Source organism: Ambystoma mexicanum, chromosome 1p (genome assembly GCF_040938575.1).
Source record: "Ambystoma mexicanum isolate Mex_15411 chromosome 1p, UKY_AmexF1_1, whole genome shotgun sequence".
In the NCBI taxonomy this organism is placed as follows: domain Eukaryota; kingdom Metazoa; phylum Chordata; class Amphibia; order Caudata; family Ambystomatidae; genus Ambystoma; species Ambystoma mexicanum.
In genome coordinates this window covers 1,078,952,838-1,078,974,419 of record NC_090921.1, presented here as the reverse complement: position 1 = coordinate 1,078,974,419, position 21,582 = coordinate 1,078,952,838, and positions in this window count along the sequence as shown.

Sequence of the window (21,582 nt, the reverse complement as noted above, 5' to 3'; positions counted from 1 at the left end):
AGTGTGCTTGCTTCCCCCTTTCCCCCTTCGTTCTTCTCTGACTTCCTCCAAACTCCCCGGTTTAAGCTCACCTTATGGTTTGGAAGGATGAACTCTCCATCCTGCTTCTGGTGCAGGGGCGCGCGTTCGTCCAGTTACTTCACTGGTTTTCAGAATGGCGCTGACAAAATCCACTTGACTTTTCGGAGCAATACGCCATAAGTATGAAGTTTCAAAGGTTCAAGTGTGAGCCTCTGTTTATGTTGTCTTCCTAACCTGTGATCTGTCCTTTATTTCAGGTGCAGAACAAAGGCGATGCGTTGAGGGGTTAAATTGCCGATGGTAAAATCAGGTGAGTTAGTGATGAGGGCGACCCCTCTAAATGTCTTTATAATTCCCCAGTAATGTCTTTTGTCCTTTCCCCAAAGGGGCCGGGGTGCGGTACCTGCCAGAGAAGCGGCGCCGACCCGAAATGTGGAATGGTTCACCAAGAAAAGCCGGTAAGTATTATGGCTGAAAATTCGGCTTTCCTCCTGTGTTCCCTCTGCTCACCTTTTGTCTCTTCTTCTCTCCCCTAGGTGCAGAGATGTGGCGACCGGTGCTGCCAGCCACGATGGAGCCGGGAGATGTCTCAAGGACAGGTGAGTGAAGCGAAGTGCTGCAGCGATCAACGCGATGCTTTTAAATGGAAGTCTCTCTTAAAGAATGCTGGCGTGAAGATTCCGGATGCAGGTAAGAAGTTTGAATAAGTTCTTGGTTTTCACCTTTCTCTTCTCTTCTTTCCTTACAGGTGTTCCAGGTTCGAGGCGGGCGTGGCTGGAGTCCAGGTGCAGGAGCAGACACGGTGAGCGTTCAGCTGCTGGGATGCAGAACAACGCGAAGCACGTGTGGCTGTCCAGGCGTGGCTTAAATAGCCTTGGAAGAAGTCCCAGGTAAGTATTCTTCCACAGCCCCACCCAAGTAACAAAATAGTCCCTTCAGTAAAATAGTCCCTCCTGAGCCTCATTTGGCTTGGGTCTTCATGCAGCATGGTCTGCATCAGGTGAGTATGCAGCATGGTCTGCATCAGGTAAGTGCACCAAACACTTTCCTTTATGAGCCTGGCGCCTATGGCGCCAGGACTGATGTCCAACATGAGCCTGGCGCCAAAGGCGCCAGGACAGAGTCCAAAGAGCCCCTCTAAGGGGCCGCTGGGCTTTTAACCAGGGGCATGATGCCTGCTGCCGGGGGTGCTGGGCCTGGTGCTCCGGGGGTAGGCATCATGACAGTACTCCCCCCGAAGGCCCCTCCCAAGGTTGTTCCCTCTGGAGGTTTCGGTTTGTTTGGGAAATTCCGATGGAACCTTTTTACTAGCCGAGGTGCATGTACGTGGTCGCTGGGTTCCCAAGACCTTTCCTGAGGCCCGTACCCCTTCCAATCAATTAGATAGAAAAGTTTTGATTTTGAGATCTTAGAATCCAAAATGTTCTTCACCTCGAATTCAGGCTCCCCATCTATCCGGATTGGTTCTGGTGGCTTTATTCATCTGGTTCCTGGTTGCACTGGTTTCAAAAGTGACACATGAAAAACGGGGTGAATCCGCATATTAGCTGGTAGATCTAGCTTGACTGCCACTGGGTTAATTATAGCTTTGATCGAGTAAGGGCCTAAATACCTTGGATTAAAAGTCTGAGGTCCCTTGAGCGATAAGTGTTTGGTAGCCAACCATACTTGATCCCCTATTTGGTATGGAGGCGCCTCTCTTCGATGCAGATCCGCATTCTTTTTGTATTTCCCTTTCGCCTGTTGTAAGTGTGCAGTTGCATCCTTGAAGGCTTGAGTAATCGTAGAATGCAAATGGTCCACTGCGGGTATTTCAAGGCTCAAAGGTGAGTCCAGGTCTGAAGTACGAGGGTGATGTCCATATAGAGTATAAAAGGGGCTCTGACCAGTTCCAGAGTGTATCGAGTTATTGTATGCATATTCAGCCACCCAGAAAATATCCTTCCAATTACCCTCCGATTGGTGCAACATACATCGTAGATGTTGTTCAAGGGTCTGGTTCGTTCTCTCCGTCTGACCATCGGTCTGTGGGTGGTGGCTGGTTGAGAGTCTTACGTCGATTTGTGCCAGTTGACAACACTTTTTCCAAAAATGAGAAATAAACTGGCTTCCCCGATCGGAGACTAGTATGGAAGGGAATCCACGCAAACGGATGATATTTTCGAGGAATTCTTTGGCAAGAACAAAAGCTGAAGGTAATCCTTTAAACGGAATAAAATGGGCCATCTTGGAAAATAAATCCACCACAACCAGAATAGTATTGTATCCATTACAAGAGGGCAGGTCCGTGATAAAATCTAGTGACAAGGTGTGCCAAGGTGCTGGTGGAATGTCTAAGGGTTGAAGAAGACCGTCGGGTCTTGTTTTTTGACCTTTGTTTTGGGCGCAAACTCCACAGGACATCACGAAAGATTTCATATCCTTTCGCCAGGAAGGCCACCAGAATTGTCGTTTAATTTTTTCCTCTGTTTTGGCAATGCCAGGATGTCCTACCATCAGAGTATCATGATGACGGGAAATAACCAGTTCTTGCAATTCCTTTTCTGGCAAAAATAAGCGTCCTTGGATGTAAGGTAAGCCATCATTGACTGAAAAGTAAGACCCCCTTTTGATCCAATCCTGCAAGGCTGAAGAGTCCAGGAATTGTTTTACCCGTGTGTCACGCTCACCTGATTCCCACGGAGGCGCAGGTCTGGCTTCGAGTGCTGATGCTTCTTCAATGGTGAAGCGCAGGACTCTGAGGATGGACAGGTAGGGCCCCTCTACTCTGGCTTCTCTGGCTCGCAGGAATATTCCCCTTAGGGTCTGGAAGGATGAGTTCTCCCTCCTGCTTCTGATGCAGGGGCGCGTTGAAACCCAGTTACTTCACTGGATTGAGGTTTGATGGGAGTTCAAATAAGCTTGACTATTCAGGTAAGGCGCTGTAAGAGTTTTGTAGCATGTTCAAAAGTTCAAGCTTAATAATAATGTTCATTGTCTTATTGCAGCAAGCGCTAACGCTTATGTCTTTTTCCCCTAGGGGCTGGGGTTCGGAATGCCGGAGATATGGCGCCGACCCGAAGTGAAACGTGCAGTTCCAGTAAATGACAGGTAAGTTCTGGATGAGCGTTCGGGTAATGTCTTTGCATTCGCTCATTCAATGTCTTTGTCTTTTTTCCCCATAGGGGCCGGGGTCCGGAATGCCAGGAAGCGGCAGGACCCGAAATGGAATGGGAATGACCCAACAGGTAAGTCTTAGAAGGAAACTGAGCTTTTCCTATTCCCTTCCTTCTCTCACCTTGTGTTCTTGTCTTTTTCTCTCTAGGCTCTGGGAAGTGACTGCGGATCCGGATGGTCGCTGCTGAAGATGGAGGTGCCCAGGAAAGGTGAGTGAAATGCAGCGCTGCAGCGATCGAAGCGAAATGCTTTTAAAAATGATGTCTTCCCTTTCGGGATCGTCGGTGTGATGTCTCCGTGATGCAGCTTTAGCAGGTAAGGTCTTCTTTCTGCCCAATTTTCTCTTATCTCCCTTTGCAGGTGACCCAGGATGCTGACAGGCGTGGCTGAAGTCCAGATGCAGGAGCTGACACGGTGAGCATCCAGCTGCGAGGAGCAGAACAACGTGAAGCGTGAGTTGCTGATCGGGCGTGGTTTAAATAGCTTTGGAAGAAGTTCCAGGTATGTATCCTTCCACCGATCAGGTATGTATCCTTCCCCGACCACACCCAGGTGGAAAGTAGTCCCACAGGTAAAGTAGTTCCATTCAGGCCTCAAGAGGACCTGGATGTAGCAGCATGGTCTGCATCAGGTAAGTGCACATTAAAACACTTGAACACATGTTTAGCTTCATGAGCCTGGCGCCTAAGGCGCCAGGACAGGGGTCCAACATGAGCCTGGCGCCTAGGGCGCCAGGACTGTGTCCAAAGGGCCCCAGCTCGGGCCCGCTGGCACTTCCCTGGGAGGAATGATGCCTGCCTCTGGGGTTGCTGGGTCGGACCTGGCTCCTTGGAGGTAGGCATCATGACAGTACCCCCCCTCAAGGCCCCTCCCAAGGTTGTTCCTTCCGGGGGTTTTGGCTTGTTCGGAAATCCCCGGTGGAACCTTTGTATTAATCGAGGTGCGTGAACATGGTTACTAGGCTCCCACGATCTCTCCTGAGGTCCATATCCCTTCCAGTCAACAAGATAGAATAGTTTTGACTTTAACACCTTGGAGTCTAAAATGTCTTTAACTTCGAATTCTAATTCCCCTTCAATTTGAACTGGGTCTGGGGGCTTGGACAGTCGGGTCCCTGGTTGTACTGGCTTCAAAAGTGATGCATGAAAAACTGGATGAATACGCATGTTAGACGGTAAATCCAGTTTAAAGGCCACGGGATTGATTATAGCCTTGATGGGATAAGGTCCTATCAATCTGGGATTGAAGGTTCGCGGGCCCTTGAGGGGTAAATGTTTCGTTGCTAGCCATACCTGGTCTCCTACTTGGTAAGGAGGAGTTTTACTTCGGTGCAAATCAGCGTTTTCTTTATACTTTTTCTTGGCTTGCTGTAAATGAGTTGCAGCTTCTTTGAAGGCTCGGGTTATTGTGGAATGCAGATGATTTACTGCGGGCATTTCCAGGGTCAGAGGTGGATCTAGGTCAGAGGTCCGAGGATGGTGACCATACAAAGTACAAAAAGGAGTTTGTCCGGTTCCAGAATGCACTGAATTGTTGTATGCATATTCTGCGATCCAAAGGATGTCTTTCCAATTTAACTCGGATTGGTGTAACATGCACCGAAGATATTGCTCGAGAGTCTGATTGGTTCTCTCGGTTTGTCCGTCTGTCTGGGGGTGGTGGCTGGTGGATAACCGCACATCTATTTGTGCTAGTTGGCAACACTTCTTCCAAAAATGGGAGATAAATTGACTTCCACGATCCGAGAGTAATATGGAAGGAAAACCATGTATGCGAACTATATTCTCCAGAACTTCCTTAGCCAAGGTGGAAGCTGAAGGCAAACCTTTTAAAGGGATAAAGTGGGCCATTTCGGAGAATAGATCCACAATTACAAGGATAGTGTTGTAACCAGCACAAGGAGGCAGGTCAGTTATAAAGTCCATTGACAAGGTGTGCCATGGTGCCGGTGGAATATCCAAGGGTTGAAGTAGGCCAGCTGGCCTTTTCTTTTGACCCTTGTTTTGGGCGCAAATTCCGCAAGACAATACAAAAGACTTTATGTCTTTTCTCCAAGAAGGCCACCAGAAGTGGCGTTTGATTTTTTCCTCCATTTTAGCGATACCAGGGTGTCCTTCCATTAATGATTCATGATGATAGGCAATAACATGTTCTTGCAATTCTTTACTTGGCAGAAACAACCGCTCCTGGAAGTATGGTAAATCATCCTTAACGGTGTAATGAGGACCCTTTTGACTCCATTCCAGTAAGGCTGAAGAGTCTAGAAGTTGTTTTACTTGCGTTTGGATGTCCTCAATAGTTTGCAATGAAGGTAGGCCTAAGATTCTTTGCTCAGGTATGATTGGCACAGGTTCTAAACTCGAATTGGGTTCTTCCATACCAATCCGGGATAAGGCGTCCGCTTTACCATTCTTGCAGCCAGGGCGATAGGTAACTACGAAATCAAATTCCGCAAAGAATAGAGCCCATCGGAGTTGTCGTGAAGATTGAGCTTTGGCCGTCTTTAAATACTGTAAATTTCTGTGGTCCGTAATTACGGTGATGGTGTGTCTTGCCCCGAGAAGGTAGTGACGCCAAGCCTTGAAAGCAGATTAATAGCCAGTAACTCTTTGTCGGTAATTGCGTAGTTGATTTCAGGAGGAGAAAATTTCCTGAACCAAAAGGCCACAGGGTGTAGTTGGTTAGTTTCTGGGTCTCTTTGCGACAGGACAGCTCCCATGGCCGAACTGGATGCGTCGGTTTCCACAATGTAAGGGAGATCTGGGTGCGGGTGCTTCAATACAGGTGCAGAGGTGAATTTGGTTTTCAGGTCCTGAAAGGCTTGTTCGGCCTCAAGAGTCCATTCAAAGCGTTTGTTTTTCTTTAGGAGAGCTGTGATGGGTTGGACTGTTCGGGAAAATTCCGGGATGAATCTTCGATAGAAATTGGCGAAGCCGAGCATGCTCTGAACTCCCTTCACCGAGCTAGGAGATGGCCATTTGACATTTGAGGATGGCGTCCACCTTTCGCGAGTCCATTCGGAATCCTTGAGGTGTCAGGATGAATCAGAGAAACTCAACTTCTGTGGTATGAAAAACGCATTTTTCGAGCTTTGCAAATAGTCTGTGCTGGCGCAATTTCTCAAGAACTGCCCTAACATGTTTTCTGTGATCGGATTCTGAAGAAGAGTACACCAGGATGTCGTCAATATAAACAATGACACAGACATCGATAAGTTCCCAAAGAACATCATTCATAAAGTACTGAAAGGCGGCAGGTGCATTGCACAAACCGAAGGGCATCACCTGATATTCGAAGAGCCCAAATTTGGTGCGGAATGCAGTCTTCCATTCGTCGCCTTCTTTTATACGCACCAGGTGATAAGCTCCTCGGAGATCTAACTTGGTGTACACACAAGCGTCTTTCACCTGGTCGATAAGCTCAGGGATCAGGGGCAGAGGATAACGATTCTTAATCGTTATTTGATTTAGGGCGCGATAGTCTATACATGTTCTAAGGTCGCCCTCTTTTTTCGGCACGAAGAACAGAGCTGAGGAGACAGGAGACTTGGACGGGCGAATAAAACCATTGGCTAGGCACTGATCTAAATACTGACGCAAATGCAGGTTCTCAGGTTCCGTAAGAGCATAAATCCAACTACAAGGTAGTTGAGCATTGGGTACCAGATCGATTTGGCAATCATAAGACCGATAGGGAGGTAACGTGTTAGCCTGTTCCTTCTGAAAAACGTCTTGGAATTCTTGGTATTCTGACGGTAGCTGTACAGGGGTGGAAGTTGCTGAGGCTAGACCCATAACTGGATTTCTTGGATAGCAAGTTGGTTCACAATCAGGAAAACTTATCTTCTTTGCTCGCCAGTCAATTCTGGGATTATGTGTTTCTAACCAAGGAATTCCAAGAACTACTTTAAATTGTGGTGCCTTGATCACATCAAACACGATTGCTTCCCGATGTCCATCCTGACCCACCAGTGTCATTTCAACAGTGGAATGCGTTACAGGCCCTGAGGCTATTTCGGTTCCATCTACTGTAGTAATGACATCTTGGGTTACTTTCGGGCGGAGAGGGAGCTTAATCCTGGAAGCCAATTCACGCTCTATGTAATTTCCAATAGCTCCACTGTCGATGTATGCTTTTATAGCATGCAACTGCAGAGGCTGTTTTGGGTCCACGAGCACCATTGGCATGACAAAATGCGAGGTCAAAGAGTTTGTTTTCAAGCTCGGCAAGTGGACCCCTACGCTTGTCGGGCTAGGTCATTTCCCGAATCAGGTGTCAATAAGTCGTTATCAGTGGCTCCAACCACCTTCTTAGGTGGTTTAACCGGACAATTTCAAAGAAAGTGACCGGAGGTCCCGCAATACAGACAAAGTTGCATTTGCCGCCTTCTCTCTCGTTCCTTCTGCGTTAATGGTCCTTTAACACCGCCGATTTGCATAGGTTCGGATACGTCGGTACTCTTGGAGTTAGCGTGGGTTTTGATCGGTACTCGGGTTTCGTACTTGAACCGATCTGCTTTTCTATTTTGAAGTCTGTGATCAAGTTGAACCACCAAGTCTATGTAGTCTGTGCAGACCTGGGGTGGATCTACTATCTGAGCTAGAACATCCTTAAGCTCTCCGCGCAGGCCTCGATGAAACAATGTGATCCTGTTGTTTTCTGGCCATCCAGTTTCCACAACCAGTCTATTAAAGGTGGCAACGTAGGACAGGAGATCCTGATTACCTTGTCGTAAGGATAGCAGTTCGTTATCAAGGGACTGTCCTTGAGAGTGTCGAGCAAACAATCTTTCCATGCTGGCCTGGAAACCCTGAAAATTCTGGAGAATGGGATCATCCTGATTTACCAATGGAATAGACCAATCGGCAGCACTGCCACTGAGGTAAGATAGTATAAAGGCTACCTTGGTCTGGTCGTTAGGGAAGGCCCCGGGTCTGCATAGAAAGTGTAAACGACATTGGTTCATAAAGACGGCATATTTCTTGGGATCCCCCGCAAAACGTTCAGGTGGGGCCAAAGGCATGTGTCCAGGTAGATTGATTTGTACCGGGTTATTCAAACCCATTGATGTGGAAGTACCTCCGGAATTAGATAAAGGAGTGTGCCCTGCCTGGGCCTGCAATAAACTTTTGGCCAGGTCATCTGTTCTTTCCTTGGATAGGATCAGTTCTCTTTTGAGAGCGTTAGTCTCCTGGTGGGCTGAGTGCACTTCTGCCCGTAATTCCCCCGAAAGCTGGGCCAGCTGATCTGTCTTGGAAGTCTCCATAGCGCCCGGGTGGGAAATTGTGGGTGGGCTTCGCGTTCTGTCACGCTCACCTGATTCCCACGGAGGCGCAGGTCTGGCTTCGAGTGCTGATGCTTCTTCAATGGTGAAGAGCAGGACTCTGAGGATGGACAGGTAGGGCCCCTCTACTCTGGCTTCTCTGGCTCGCAGGAATATTCCCCTTAGGGTATGGAAGGATGAGTTCTCCCTCCTGCTTCTGATGCAGGGGCGCGTTGAAACCGAGTTACTTCACTGGATTGAGGTTTGATGGGAGTTCAAATAAGCTTGACTATTCAGGTAAGGCGCTGTAAGAGTTCTGTAGCAAGTTCAAAAGTTCAAGCTTAATAATAATGTTCATTGTCTTATTGCAGCAAGCGCTAACGCTTATGTCTTTTTCCCCTTAGGGGCCGGGGTTCGGAATGCCGGAGATATGGCGCCGACCCGAAGTGAAACCTGCAGTTCCAAGAAATGACAGGTAAGTTCTGGATGAGCGTTCGGGTAATGTCTTTGCATTCGCTCATTCAATGTCTTTGTCTTTTTTCCCCATAGGGGCCGGGGTCCGGAATGCCAGGAAGCGGCAGGACCTGAAATGGAATGGGAATGACCCAACAGGTAAGTCTTAGAAGGAAACTGAGCTTTTCCTATTCCCTTCCTTCTCTCACCTTGTGTTCTTGTCTTTTTCTCTCTAGGCTCTGGGAAGTGACTGCGGATCCGGATGGTCGCTGCTGAAGATGGAGGTGCCCAGGAAAGGTGAGTGAAATGCAGCGCTGCAGCGATCGAAGCGAAATTCTTTTAAAAATGATGTCTTCCCTTTCAGGATCGTCAGTGTGATGTCTCGGTGATGCAGCTTTAGCAGGTCAGGTCTTCTTTCTCTCCAATTATCTCTTATCTCCCTTTGCAGGTGACCCAGGATGCTGACAGGCGTGGCTGAAGTCCAGATGCAGGAGCTGACACGGTGAGCGTCCAGCTGCGAGGATCAGAACAACGCGAAGCGTGAGTTGCTGATCGGGCGTGGTTTAAATAGCTTTGGAAGAAGTTCCAGGTATGCATCCTTCCACCGATCAGGTATGTATCCTTCCCCGACCACACCTAGGTGGAAAGTAGTCCCACAGGTAAAGTAGTTCCATTCAGGCCTCAAGAGGGCCTGGATGTAGCAGCATGGTCTGCATCAGGTAAGTGCACATTAAAACACTTGAACACATGTCTAGCTTTATGAGCCTGGTGCCAAAGGCACCAGGACAGGGGTCCAAAGGGCCCCAGCTTGGGCCCGCTGGCACTTCCCTGTGGGGAATGATGCCTGCCTCTGGGGTTGCTGGGTCAGACCTGGCTCCTTGGAGGTAGGCATCATGACACCGTGCTTGAATGTCTTCAAGGGTTTGTAAAGTGGTTATCCCCAAAATTCTTTGTTCGGGAATTATCGGCACAGGTTCTGAGTTTGTGTCCATTTCTCCCATTCCAATTCGAGATAGCGTGTCCGCTTTGCCATTCTTACAGCCTGGACGGTAAGTGATTACAAAATCAAACTCAGCAAAGAACAAAGCCCATCGGAGCTGTCGTGAAGACTGAGCCTTGGCAGTTTTTAAATATTGTAAATTTCGGTGATCAGTGATCACGGTGATGGTATGCCTGGCGCCAAGAAGATAATGCCGCCAAGCCTTAAAGGCGGACTTAATGGCCAATAATTCCTTATCGGTGATTGCATAATTTATCTCCGGCGGCGAGAACTTTCTGGACCAAAATGCTACGGGGTGCAGTTGGTTGGTTTCGGAGTCTCTCTGAGGCAGGACAGCTCCCATGGCTAAGCTGGATGCGTCGGTTTCGACTATATATGGGAGATCGGGACGCGGGTGTTTCAGAATAGGTGCGGACGTAAATTTAGCTTTCAATTCCTGAAAGGCCTGCTCAGCTTCCTTGGTCCATTCAAAACGTTTATTTTTCCGCAAGAGTGCAGTGATGGGTTGCACCACCCGTGAAAATTCCGGGATAAACCTGCGATAAAAATTGGCAAAACCAAGCATGCTTTGGACACCTTTCACCGAACTAGGTGATGGCCATTTGAGGATGGCATCCACTTTCCGTGAGTCCATTCGGACCCCTTTAGGTGTCAGGATGAATCCAAGAAACTCAACCTCGGTGGTATGGAAAAAGCATTTTTCCAGCTTTGCAAACAGTTTGTGCTGGCGCAATTTTTCTAGGACGGCCCTGACTTGTTTTCTGTGATCTGATTCTGAAGAGGAGTACACCAGAATGTCATCGATATACACGACAACACAGACATCGATGAGTTCCCGAAGGACATGGTTCATGAAGAATTGGAAGGCAGCAGGCGCGTTGCAAACCCGAAAGGCATCACCTGGTATTCGAATAGTCCATATTTTGTACGGAAGGCCGTTTTCCATTTGTCGCCTTCTTTTACTCGTACCAGATGATAAGCCCCCCGGAGATCTAACTTGGTGTATACGCAAGCGTCCTTCACCTGGTCAAGGAGTTCAGGGATCAAAGGCAGAGGGTAATTATTTTTAACTGTTATCTGGTTCAATGCGCAGTAATCGATACAAGTTCTAAGGTCGCCTTCTTTTTTTGGCATGAAGAACAAAGCCGAGGATGCCGGAGACTTTGACGGGCGAATGAAACCATTGGCTAGGTATTGATCTAAATATTGTCTCAAATGCAGATTCTCCGGTTCAGTAAGGGCATAAATCCTGCTACAAGGGGGTTGTGCACCGGGCACCAGATCGATTTGGCAATCGTAGGATCTGTGAGGAGGTAACGTGTTGGCCTGTTCCTTTTGGAAGACGTCCTGAAAGTCTTGGTATTCCGGAGGTAGTTGCATGGAGACAGAGGTTACTGATGCTAGACTGATCTTCAGATTTTCTGGGTAGCAGGTTTGTGCACACTCCGGGAAGGTTATTCTCTTCGCTCGCCAATCAATTCGAGGATTATGTGTCTCTAACAAAGGGATTCCGAGAATAACCTGAAACTGTGGAGCCTTGATTACATCAAACACAACTGCCTCCCGATGGCCGTCCGGACCTACAAGTGTCACCTCAGCTGTGGAATGTGTTACCGGTCCAGAGGCGATCTCGGTTCCATCAACTGTGGTGATGACATCTTTGCTGGTTTTAGGACGCAGAGGGAGGTTAATCCTGGAGACCAATTCACGATCCACGTAGTTTCCTATAGCCCACTATCGATGTATGCCTTTATTGCATGCAACCGCTTAGGCTGTTCCGGATCTACGAGGACCATTGGCACAATGAAATGCGAGGTCTGAGAGTTCGTTTTCAAGCTCGGCAGGCGGACCCCTACGCTTGTCGGGCGTGGTCGTTTCCCGATACAGAGTTTTCATGGATTTTATCAGCAGCTCCTACCACCTTCTTGGGCAGCTTTGCTGGGCAATCTCGTAGAAAGTGTCCAGAGGACCCACAATAAAGACATAAGTGCTTCGGCCGTCTTCTTTCATGTTCCTTTTGAGTTAGAGGTCCTTTAACCCCTCCGATTTGCATTGGCTCATAGGCTTCAGCCCCCTTGAGGTTAGCGTGGGTCTTGACCAACACCCTGGTCTCAAACTTGGACCGATCTGCTTTTCTGTTTTGCAGTCTGTGATCCAGTTGGACCACTAAATCTACATATTCTGAGCATTCTTGGGGCGGATTTACAACTTGGGCCAGGACATCTTTAAGTTCTCCGCGTAGACCTCGATAAAATAACGTGATACTTTTTTCCTCTGGCCACCCAGTTTCCACAATTAGTCTATTAAAGGTTGCAATGTAGGATAGGAGGTCTTGATTGCCCTGTCGCAGAGATAGAAGTTCGTCATCCAGAGCCTGCCCCTGGGAGTGACGAGCAAATAACCTTTCCATACTTGCTTGAAATCCTTGAAAATCACGAAGAATCGGGTCATCTTGAGATATGACAATACAAAGGCTACCTTGGTCTGGTCATTAGGGAAGGCCCCAGGTCTGCATAGGAAATGCAAACCACACTGATTCATGAATACTGCGAATCGTTTGGGGTCCCCAGCAAAGCGTTCTGGTGGGGCCAGCGGCATGTTTCCAGGTAGATTAATCTGCACGGGTTACTGGAAAGCACAGGAGCGGGGTTCCCCCCGGAACCTGGTAAAGGAGATTGTCCAGCTTGACCTTGCAAAATCTGTCTAGCCAGGTCATCAGCTCTTTCCTTTGTTACAATCACTTCCCTCCTGAGAGCATTAGTCTCTTGACGAGCGGCGTGTACTTCGGCCCGTAATTCCCCCAGTAGTTGGGCCAACTGGTCAGTCTCAGAAGTTTCCATAGCGCCTGGGTGGGAATTTGTAGGAAGGCTTCGTGTTCTGTAACGCTCACCTGGCTCCCACGGAGGCGCTGGTCTAGTCTGGGATGCTGTGGCCTCTTCAAGCGTGATGCGCAGAACTCGGACCACCGATTGAACAGGACCCCCAAATCTTGCTTGTCTGGCCCGTAGGAATATCCTTCTGCAGATGAGAAAGGGGGATTAACTGTCTGCAGAATAGTGTGCTTGCTTCCCCCTTTCCCCCTTCGTTCTTCTCTGACTTCCTCCAAAACCCCACGGTTTAAGCTCACCTTATGGTTTGGAAGGATGAACTCTCCATCCTGCTTCTGGTGCAGGGGCGCGCGTTCGTCCAGTTACTTCACTGGTTTTCAGAATGGCGCTGGCAAAATCCACTTGACTTTTTGGAGCGATACGCCGTAAGTATGAAGATTCAAAAGTTCAAGTGTGAGCCTCTTTTTATGTTGTCTTCCTAACCTGTGATCTGTCCTTTATTTCAGGTGCAGAACGAAGGCGATGCGTTGAGGGGTTAAATTGCAGATGGTAAAATCAGGTGAGTTAGTGATGAGGGCGACCCCTCTAAATGTCTTTATAATTCCCCAGTAATGTCTTTTGTCCTTTCCCCATAGGGGCCGGTGTGCGGTACCTGCCAAAGAAGCGGCGCCGACCCGAAATGTGGAATGGTTCACCAAGGAAAGCCGGTAAGTATTATGGCTGAAAATTCGGCTTTCCTCCTGTGTTCCCTCTGCTCACCTTTTGTCTCTTCTTCTCTCCCCTAGGTGCAGAGATGTGGCGACCGGTGCTGACAGCCGCGATGGAGCCAGGAGATGTCTCGAGGACAGGTGAGTGAAGCGCGGCGCTGCAGCGAGCAACGCAATGCTTTTAAATGGAAGTCTCTCTTCAAGAATGCTGGCGTGAAGATTCCGGATGCAGGTAAGAAGTTTGAATAAGTTCTTGGTTTGCACCTTTCTCTTCTCTTCTTTCCTTACAGGTGTTCCAGGTTCGAGGCGGGCGTGGCTGGAGTCCAGGTGCAGGAGCAGACACAGTGAGCGTTCAGCTGCTGGGATGCAGAACAACGCGAAGCACGTGTGGCTGTCTGGGCGTGGCTTAAATAGCCTTGGAAGAAGTCCCAGGTAAGTATTCTTCCACAGCCCCACCCAAGTAACAAAATAGTCCCTTCAGTAAAATAGTCCCTCCTAAGCCTCATTTGGCTTGGGTCTTCATGCAGCATGGTCTGCATCAGGTGAGTATGCAGCATGGTCTGCATCAGGTAAGTGCACCAAACACTTTCCTTTATGAGCCTGGCGTCTATGGCGCCAGGACTGATGTCCAACATGAGCCTGGCGCCAAAGGCGCCAGGACAGAGTCCAAAGAGCCCCTATAAGGGGCCGCTGGGCTTTTACCCGGGGGCATGATGCCTGCTCCCGGGGGTGCTGGGCCTGGCCTGGTGCTCCGGGGGTAGGAATCATGACAGCACCGCCCAATAGCTCTTTTAGACGCACCTGGTAAGATTTTTGCCCGCACCCTCCTCAAAGAGCTTAATAGATTGATCTCAAATTTCAACTTACTCGACCCATTACAAGAGGGATTTGTATCAGGAGTGGGCACGATTCTGAATATCATGATCCTAAATCTCATTAAAGCAAAATATGCAAAGCGTGGCCAAAATCTATACTTGGCTTTTGTAGACTTTAGAGTTGCTTTTGACTCTGTTGACTGGCTACTATTATATCAGAAGCTTAGCAAGTACAATTGTCCTCCATCACTATTAGCCTTGATCATGCTTCTACACACCCATACCTCTATGCAAGTAAGGTTAACGTTGGATGGGCTATTATCCTCTCACATTCAAACGCAAAGAGGATTAAAACAAGGGTGCATCTTGGCATCAACTCTGTTTAACCTCTTTATATTGGACATAAGATATGCTTTTCATGATACTAACTATGATGCCCCTAAACTAGGTGCACATACTATTAATTACCTACTATATGCAGACAATCTAATTTTACTATTGCAAACTCCGAGTGGTCTGCAAAATATGCTGAACAAATTGAATGCTTATGCCTTCTCAAATAATATGGTCATAAATACCTTAAGAACACAAGTCCTTGTACAAGTCTGTAAATCCAAATCGACTGTTAAATCTTTGGACTGGTACTTGGGATCAGATAAACTTGAAAGAGTTCCAACTTACAAATATCTCTGAGTTTTAGTAACAAATTTGCTGAGAATCGATAATGCCACCATAGAACGCCAACAAAAGTTGCAATCATTGACGAATCAAGCAAAGCTGTTAACATATAAATGTGCAAAATTTTCGTGCCATCATATAGTATTGCAAAAAGTAGTCCCAATCCTAACGTATTTCAAGGAGACAACATTACCCCAAGAACGTGACTTTTGGGATGTCATCAAAGCCAAATTCTGGAAAAGAATTTTGTGCCTGCCCAAGTGTAAGTCTCGACCTATGATTCGTTTCGAAGTTGGGCTGCCCTCACTCTTTTCACAAGTTGAGTGGAAACGATGTGCACTCCTTAGAAAATGCCTAAGCGATCTTACAGCTGTAAATGTAATTGGTGTATTAGCCAGTTACTAAACATCATCTGAGGACTTGTTCCCAAGTAAATGGCTGCAACATACCTTAAATACCCTTGCTGATGCCAACATCTCATTGGATATGTTCTTACAGAATCCTACTAGGGCTAAAACAGAACTGTTTCAAATGGATTGGATAAATACCATCAGCCAATGCTCGCGAGCAAAGGACTTCGATATTACTCTATTTGGTCACAAAAAATTGGGAATCATGGCTGACTATCTTTATAAGTGGCCGCCTCCCCGAATGCGTACAGAATATCTCCGCTTCAGATTCAATCTCTGGCATACACAAGATGTCCTAGCTAAAAGAAAGATGATAACACCAAATCAGAATTTTTGTAGGTGGTGTAAATCAGTGTCTCAGAGAGAAACGCTTAAACACTGTTTGATTGAATGTCCGGACCTAATAGATTTGAGGAGAAAACACTTCTCCAGAGTGACTAGCACATTAGCTCCGATGAATACTACACAAGCGTGGCAATGGTTATTCACCAATAAGAAAGTGTTGGTTTGAATCGCAATTGTGCAATTTCTGAATGAATTGTTAAAATCTGATTAGTAGATTATGTATTTAATTGTTTCCTTTTTTACTCATTCCATTGTCTGGTTTCTTTTGCCTTTTCATTTTCTTCTTTAACTAACAGTGCTGATTTTAGGCAGAACATTTTATGCAGTTTATATGTTTTACCAATTTCATTTTATGTATCTTCGTGAGAAGAATATTAATATATGTTAATCAAAGTATTGAAATCAAAGTGACAATATTTTTCTATTGTATATGTTTTGAAAGGTTTAAATTTTGAACCAACCAAAATAAAAAATTAAAAAATATGCCATGGTCTTTTGTCAGAAAAGAGAGATACATATAGGAGAATACAATATGGTTGAAGACACTGTTGATTTTTTAGAAGTGTCTTTTATGATACCTCCCATGTTGAGATAGAGGATTACATTGAGGGGGGTGACGGAGATAGGGATGCATAGGTGTAATGCACTTGGGGGAGGGTGGACACTGGGTGTGGTGGTCGAATATTGAACACTGGTCGAATATCGACCAGAGGGGGAAATGTATAGGGGGTGCCAAACCCTCCCCCCCTCAACTGAGTATAGATAACATTATAGGCAGATTATTCTGTAATTGCAGAAATCAGGATTATAGTGCCTTTATTTAAGGTAAAAGGTGCACATAGCACTGTGCATAGTTGGGTTAGGATGACCCAGAAAATGAAGGGTGCTTTAAATATCACATACATACCATGAGTGTATAAAGATATATTATGAATAAGGGATACAAAGTGAGAGATGCTTAAAATAAATAAATAACAGCTCCCTGAAGAATTAATACAGTGTCAGAGAAAAATATATTTCCCAATGGATAACTCAAAGACAAAATGGTGTCCAGTCTCAAGCCAGCTGTGGAAAAACTATGAGTCATGCCAAGAGTTTTCAGACAAGCAACAGAGGCTGATACATTGGAGATAGTCTTTGGCAGCATCTCACTGTGAGGTAATTAGGTTTATGAGGTTAAAATTGGAACTTGGCAGGAAAAGCAGCCAAGATTATGATGAAGCCAGCTAAAGCAAGGGAAACGTAGACACATGTATCTATGTTCTTAATGAAGATGGCACAATGTGTGTCATGCAGACAATTTTGAGAGACCAGCTGTATTATTTTGGGACCATATAATAGAGTTTATCTATTTCTCCAACAGTATAAGGCCCTAACTAACTTGGCAGGACCTTGAAAGTTTAGTAAAGAGTAGACACTGATGTGATGAAGGTGTTCTTGGCAGAAGTTGAGAACTGTCACAGTCGTGTCTAGCCAAATCTAAAATAAGCTTATCAGTTTTGTGCATCAGAGAAAATTGTGGATGCCAGCTATGCTAATGTGGGCTTGGTGTACACTGGACTATAAAAGCATGGGAAAGGTTACATGTCTGAGTGTGTCTAGAGCACGTCTTGTAACTACAGCCAATAAAGACTGCTGAGAAACTCTGAGGCGTCTGATTTTCTTTACTTCTGTCTGATCAATGAAGAGTGTTGATAGATGCCAGATGCTTGATGGGACCCCCAGTTCATTTTTAACACAACTAGCCTGTTGAGTGCAATAGTCGCACACAGCTAAAAACTGGGCTGGTCTGCCCTCATTTTTGTGTTAAAATATACAGCCCAGGCATAACCCGTAAGGTCCACTATGAGCAATTGTCCCCTACTTGGGTTGCTAGGGGCTTGGGTTGCTGGGGGCTTTTTCTTGCATGTCTTACATCACTCTTTCTCTGTAACATTATTTTGAATCATTAGGTGGTGTTAACATGTTCCCAATGTAACACAACTAAAACACATTTAACTATCAGGTTGCATGTCTCATAAATGGAGGTCACTTGTGACATCACTTTGTAAACATTTTGTAGCTGCAGTCAGCAGGCAGCAGTAATTTGGGTAAATGGGCACCCCAAAGACTGGGCGGCCGAGTTTGCTCAGGCTTGGCAAAAGCTTTTTAAAAAGTCTTCAACTCTCCTCTGTGACTTTCAAAGTGAGATTCAGGTAGGTGTCTGGATAACTGGTTTTGTCTTACAGACTTATTACCATTAAGGGCCATACATCTTTAGAAATGTTCAGGAATATTGGAGGGAGGTTCAAAGTGGAATGGTTGATTTTTAGGAAATATTCCTGAAGGCAGTAAGAATTGGTAGAATGTGGTGTGATGCTAAATGCATGGTCGAACAGAGAGAACATTGAGTCCTGTGTCTCATTATCCAGATGCTGAAGCACATACAACTTTATCAGTAAAAGATGTCAATAGGTTAATGCGCCTATTCCAGTGATCTGTGTGTGACCTTCCAGTCTCAGGTTTAAATCTGCGTAGCAACAACTCAGCCTTCCTTCCTATTGCAACTAGATAAATAAAGAAGGACTGACACAAACAAAGCAATGTGCTCCCACCAAGAGAGGGTTCTCACTTGTGCATATTGTAATCAATTCTGTAAAAGTGCAGGTTCTCCAGGCCCCCATGAACAGAACCAGGTTCTCACTTCCCTGGAAGGGCTCCACAGTGTCCCCCCTCTTCGTCCTTTGGCACAAACTGTTGATTTGTCAATTCGCCCCTTGCATTCCAAGCAGCCCTAAAACCAGCAACAATGTCAATGAGCCTCTCCATTGACATTTTCATTAATCTCAGGCTTATGAAATGTGCAACCTCGGGAACCAGACACTTCCAAGTATTTATGTTAATCGGGCTGTAATCAGACCCAGAGTCAATTAACGTTGCTAATAGGCCAGCCTTCCTTTTTCTCTTTGCAGCCGCTTCCCTGAGAAGGGTGTATTTATCTGTTCCTTGAGCCTTGTGGACCGTTTCAGACAGCACCTTCACGACACACTGCAGTGAAATTCCCACAACAGCAGACAAACGGCCCCTTCTTTCCACACCTTCTCCACTCCGTATCCACACCAGGACACGGGCTGGAGTTGGCCAAATGGAGCCCACGACCACCACAGACGCACCAAATAAAGTCATGGTGATCCATCTGCTCCAAATCCATCACTCTACTCCCTCTCCTCGATTCTGGCCATCACCATTCCCTGGCCCCTCAAACTCCTTGCCCCTCTCCTTTCACTCATTCCCTTTTATGACATGGCTTTGCTTCTTGATCACACTGCATTCTTTGCATCCATCCTTACCTTCTTTTCTACCCACACTCTGCGGCATGTGCTCTTCTTAGCCATCTCCCACACCTCCTCCAGAGTGGCATCTCCCTAGCCCCTGATCTCCTTTCTGCTCTTGTGTTCCCTCATCTATAACATGACTCAGTCCTGTATGTGCTCACCATATGATGCCCCAAAGTTTGTTGGCTAGTTCCTTCAGATCTGTAAAGAAATCTTCTGCTGACTCCTGGTTTTGCTCCCTCATTCAAATATAATAGCTTTCTAAAATCCTAGCTGTTCCCGGCGTAACAGACGCCATTCTAGCAGATATTGAAGGTCAATACCAGTCGCGAATTCGTAGGGTCACGTCTAACCCCCTTCTTAAATATCAGTGTTCTCTTCATAGTGTAAGTCCGTATTCTTTACCGCAGTATTGTATGTATTTAGGAACTCTCTACCCCGTCATCTCCCCCATCACCTCCCCTGTCCCATTTTGGGCTGGCTCCTGAGGATGTACTTGCCTTCAAGCTTTAAGAAATGCATAGCCGTGCCATTTTTCTTTCCACACTATATGTAGGAACACAGATAGCAGGGACTTAGTCCTAGGAGGCCCCTTTCCATGTGGACCGATTGATGGTGGTTTCACCTGAACTGGACAGAAAACAGGGTGGGCCAGGCATGATGGGCACTGCTTCCAAAGCATACAAAGGCTGACATTAAAAACTAAAATAGCAAGAGAATAAAGGCCCTGGAAATGTTTCAGTTCTCTGATTGATTGATATGTTATTTATAATGCGCCTATACACAATGTGTTTCAAGGCACAACCAGACAAGGGAGGGGGACAAGGGAGGACATACAAGCGATCTTACTAGGCCTAGTATCGTTTAGATTGTGCAAGTGTGCAGACAAGACATGCAGGGGAGAGGGTACGGGGAGAAGTGCGCTCAGAGCAGCAGGGCCCCGAGTTAAGTGCAAGGAAGGTTGGGACTCCAAGGGGAATCAAAACCCAGTAGTGCAAGGGAGGCCAGGCAGCAGTGCAGGAAGGCCAGTAGGCAAGTGCAGGGGGCTGTACAGGGAGTGCGGGGGCTGGTGTCCTGTAAGACTCATAGGAACACCAAGCAACCAGTCAGCAGAACGGTGCAGGAGTAGGGGAAGGTTAGCAGGGTAGAGGAAGAGAGAAAGAAGAGGAGAAAAGGAAGGTCTTGAGAAGCTTACAGAACTTAAGGGAGATCCGGCTAAAGGTGGAGAGAGGCAGTGAGGCTGTTCCAGAGGGAGGTACCTGCAGAGGAGATCTACCCCCCAATCTCTGCTTGGAGAAGCGACTCACACACAGAGAATTAGAGGTAGCCGAGTGGAGGGCTCTAGTACGAAGGTACTTAGGAAGAGTTGGAGATAGCGAGGGCCCTGGCCCCAGAAAGCCTTGTGGACAATACAGAGGGTCCGTTTCAACGTGGCAGCTGCTAAAATGGTCCAAGTATTTGTTCTTGGCCTTTCTCTCTTTAAGCAGTTTGCTTAACATGACAGAGAAGTCGCCCTTTGAGCTGCTAGCCACCGTATGTAATCGTGTAGCCGTGTTCATGAATGATGATGACACCACCGATGGCTATATCCACACATGGACTAAGCACTCCCACAGGAGAATGGTACTGCCACTGTATGTGCACATGGAGTATAATCTCGTGCCTCTAGTTCCTCAACGGGACAGAAGGTATCAGTTAAAAGGGCCAGCCTGCAAAGGCAATAGGCGGGTGCAGCAAACATCTTACGCTGAGCAAGTTAACACACCAGGTGCCACATTAGAATTGCTTAGGCAGATTTCCTCACACGCCCAAACCTTGACGGCAGGGCCGGCCCTAGAATTTGCGGGGCCCTGGGTGGCATAAAATGTGCAGGCCCCCTTATTTGCATAAATGGTGACCAGTGATAGTACAGAAAATTATTTCACGGAATGAGTCTTTAATATACAACATAACATGGGCAGCTACATTAAAAAACATGCTGCCATTAGTAAGGCAGGAGACAAAAACAATGTGACGTCCAGCATATGATTTGTCACTGTTAACATTTACCTATGTGGCAATATCAGGAGTGAGGCTTTATTTTGTAATAGGAGACAATGAGAAGGGAGCCTCATCAATGTACCCCGTGAGCCTTCCTTGGAGGGGGTGAGTAGGCCACAACTGTTTGACGGGGTACAGGAATTGAAAGGGGAAGCAGGGAATCCCATAACAGAATGTTGTAACAGCAACTGAGCAGGTTAGGTAACTGTCCTCTTCTACCTCTGAACTCGGCCTCACAGTGGTAGGGCTGCCCACCCTGAAAAGATGAGTCGACCGTTCCCTTCTTTCCTTGAATCATTGGACGCATTTTGGTGTTGATGAAACAAGATGTGTTTGGTCTTCCTTGGGCACCCTGGCCCCTATGGGCAGTTGATTCTGTTTGCGGTAGATGCTCTGCCCTGCTGAGCCCACCGTTTACAGAAAACCTTGGCCTAAAACTGACATTAACTCAAGTTTTAACAAGTCTTTTAATCATATGGAACAGGAATTCAGAGCCCAAGATGCCAATAGCAGTGCTGACCAGCCCCACAACACCAGTCCCATTCTCCAACA